This window comes from Elephantulus edwardii, unplaced genomic scaffold, assembly GCF_000299155.1.
Source record: "Elephantulus edwardii isolate Elephantulus edwardi_28Jun2011 unplaced genomic scaffold, EleEdw1.0 scaffold00281, whole genome shotgun sequence".
Lineage (NCBI taxonomy): Eukaryota > Metazoa > Chordata > Mammalia > Macroscelidea > Macroscelididae > Elephantulus > Elephantulus edwardii.
Genome location: NW_006400031.1, coordinates 2964972 through 2969062, shown reverse-complemented (window position 1 = coordinate 2969062; position 4091 = coordinate 2964972).

Genomic DNA, 4091 nt, shown 5'->3' with positions numbered 1-4091 from the left:
CCTTGGAAAGGGACATCATGTTTGGCAGAGTGGAGGGGAAGCGAAGGAGAGGAAGACCTTTGGTGAGATGGATCGATTCTGTGACTGGAGCAGTGGGAATAAGTGCGTTTGAGATGGCTAGGTTGGCACAGGATAGAACAGCATTTAGAGCTCTTGTACATAGGGTCGCTCTGAGTCGCAAGTGACTCTATGGCACATAACAACAACAACAAGAAGAGAAACAGGGCAGGTTTGTTTTCTGAGTGAAGCTCATGTTCAGTGCACACAGAACTCGTCTGTTTTGCTGGTGGGGTTTTGGAACCAGCTGCAGAATGAGTGAGCATGTCTAGAGAGGACTGCGAAGGGGTTGGCATGTAAGCAGAGAGGGCAGAAGCTGGCAGGCCAGAGGCCTCAGCTCCCAGGATCAATGGCAACAGGTAAGAGATAGTCCTCACCTTCTGTTAGGTGCATGGGGGGTATTCTGATTGACAGCCATTGGTCCAGCCTGGCACAGCAGAGGGGAGGGGAGCAGGGTGATGGTATCAACGGGCAGACACCCTTCCCAATGGCCATTGAGTGTCTGCACCTCATTTAACTCCTTACTGAATCATTTCATTTGTCTCTCAGAAGAACATTCCAAAGGGCCTTCCAAGGGATGACAATTGGTGTAATTCATCTGGAGACACAGAAAGCAGTCAGAACAGGAGGAGGATAAGGAGCATGGCTCATTGACGCCATAAACAACTGCTTCCTTTGCCACAAGACAACCGGATTGTACCTGTCTACCGTGAGTCAACATTTGATCAAATATTCTATAAGGGAGTCCTGATCAAAGAGCCAAAAATACAGAATGGACTTCAAATTCGTATAGCATCTAGACTTTATGGATCCGTGGTGGCTGGATGACCCAGAAATTATTTCCCTAAGATAGTCTTTGGAAGCAGGAGTGGCATCCACTTCCTAAACAACATGCCTCTGGAAACTATGAACTTTGAGAAACAATGATAATTACAGAAAGACTTTAGGCCTTTTGCTCATAGGATTGCTATTAGTCGTGCTTGACTCAATGGCAATCAACAACAACAAGAAGATATTCTTTAAACCTCAAACAACAACAACAAAAAATCCCAATCCTAGAGATACAGGGTTCAAATCCACTAGATGCTCTGCTGGGGAAGGAGGGGCAGTCTACTCCTGTACCAGTCAGACCCAATTTGACGGTACACACACACAAAATAAAAATAAAAATAAAAAATGCCCGACAACTTAAAACCACACAATAGTTTAGCTTAACTAATAAAGAATGCTTGTTGGAAGCATTGTGCTCTTTTAAGATCTCCCTCTATGAGATTAAATTCCTATTAAGGAAGCGTAAGGGGTAGTGGATTTATGTTAGCAGGGGAGGAACAGGTCAGAAAAGAAGGAATGTAATCAATGTCAGTGAACTGCACATGGTTGAATTGTGTGTTCTACTGTGCACATTCTCAACAACAAATGTTTGGGGTTTTTTTTTTAAAAGCTCATTAAGATAGGGCCAATGTCATCTCCATTGTAAAGAAGAGGCCTTTGAAGTGCAGAGACAAGCAGCAGCCTGTCCCAGGTGCTCGGATTCTTTTAGGACACAACAACCAGTTAGAACAGCTGAGTGGTCCATGAACTTCCCAGTGCACTATCAGTACCGCAGTTCCACACTACTGATGGTCAGGAAGGGTGTCAGAGCAGAGAATGGCTTCTACCGTCTCCAAGAAACCAGCTGAGATCCTGGGGGCCCTAGAAGTGTGCAGGGGGCTGGAGGCCTGAGAGCCACAGGGAACAGGGGCTGTGAGAACAAGAACAAAGGGAAACTTCACTGGGAGTCTCTCATTTTTAATTATTCACTGGTAGGAACACAAGCAGGGTGGGGAAGAGGTTAAAGACTCTTTTGTTTGTACCGGTGACCATCTACCACGTTTCCAGAACACCTCCCCACATTTTGAAAGCATTTACAGTTTTTTAAAGCCTTCTCACTAGGCAAACTCTTGGATAGTCTTCTGAAGGAGATAAAATGCCTCTTGGATTGTCTTCTGAAGGAGATAAAATCCAGGATAAATGCCAGATAAAATACAGGATACCCAGTTAAAGTTGAAGTTCATATAAATATCAGGTAGTATAAATATATCCCAGATATTGCATCATGGCATATACCTATGCCTTAAAATATTAGTTGTTGATCTGAAATTTCAGTTTAGTTGGGGCAGCCTGTAATTTTATTTACCAAGTCTGGCAGGCATCCCAACAAGGGGGAGGGTGGTGCTGTTATCAAACCATTATACCCACGAAGGGACAGAGCCAAGCGGAATATGAGGGGCTAGGCTAGGCAAGGATCCTCAGATCCTCAGCTAGTGTGGGGCATGGGTGACACTGGCAGCAGGCACCCCCAAGCTCCAGTCGGGCTCCCCTCCATGCCACCCCAGCAGCCACCTTGGTGAACAGAGTTGCAACCTGACATCCAAGGCATGTATCAAACCATAATAGAGCCTCTTTCCTTTCTTCTAGTAACAGGGGGACCCTCACTTCAAAGGTCTGCCCCTGGAGAATACCAGCCACAGCCCTTCAGGTTAGTTTTCGGTTTCATTTCTTAGCCCTTTTTCGTTTTAGGGGCTGAATTTTACTTGTGGATATTAAGTTGGTCTTGTCTGTCTTCTCCTTGTGGAGATCCTGCAGTATTCTGTAAACTTTTGTTAAGAGACCTTTGTCTGATATGATATTGCCAAATATTTTTTTTCCAAGTCGGTAGATTTTTCTTTTCACCCTGTTGGGAAGGTTTTTATGCACCCAAGGATTTACCTCCTTTATAAAACGGGCAAAAGACGTGAAAGACTTTTCACAGAGGAAGACATTTGGATGGCCAGCAGACACATGAAGAAATGTTCAAAATCATTGGTGATAAGAGAGAAGCAAATCAAAACCACAATGAGGGGTTCTCACCCCAGCTGAATATAGATACTCCTTGTGACCCAGCTACACCACTCCTAGAAAGAAACTCCAAGGATATTAGAACTGAGACACAAATGGAGATTTGTATGCCATTGTTCATAGCAGCGTTGTTTACCATCGCAAGAACATGGAAACAGCACAAATGTCCAACCACAACTGAATAGGTTGAGAAATTGTGGTACATTCACACAATGGAATACTGAGCAGCACTCAGGAACAACAATTTTGAAAACTACTACATAACTTGGGAGAGACTGGAAAGCATTTTGCTGAGTGAACTAACCCAGTCTTATAAGGACAAATACTGCATAAGATCATTCATTATTATAAATGTAGAAGGATCGCTAATAAAACGTATATAGGGATCCAAGGTGGGAAGGGATGGGAGCAGACGGGTGAAGATGAGCAGTGATAAATCACAGGGTAGCACAATCTGGTGTCTGGAAGGAGTGGGTAAAAGAAATGGGAAAGATCTGGCAAAGACCTGAAAAGACAGGGTAATGATGGGCATAGTCCAACAGGAATAAATTTCATAAAACATGGTGTATGGGAAGGATTGTATGAAACACGTCAATGAAGGAAAGTGTTGGGGGCGGAAAATACAAAAAAATGATAATAAAAAAGTCTATTCTAAAATGATGAAAAAGATAATATTGTCCTCCTCTCTCCCTGCACTGGGAGAATGGACGCTATTTTTATTAAATAGTGCTCAGCCCTTTTCGAGACATTTTTACATCTCTCCATGAGTCCTCATGGAAACCCTGTGGAAATGCATTTGAGCACTGTCACTCTCAGGTGGCAGAAGGGAGAATGTTGAGATGCCTAGGGGACAGAGAAGGGGACTGGAACCCTGGCCTCTCTGCCGGTCAAGAGCTCTGTCAGGTTACCATCAAAATAAAAACCAACCAGGTTCACAGCCATGGAGCGCATTTTCCTAGGGGGAAAAAAATAAACAACTATAAAACTTTAAAATTGTGATTCTAGTGAAAGCTTACAAAGCATATTTCTTTCTTCATTCATTCATTCATTCATGCATGCATGCACATTTTATTCTATTACATCAATTAGAAAATGTGCAATGTCTGGTCATCCATTCATTCCATACTGTCTTTCTCCTTTACCCATGTGAATAAGTG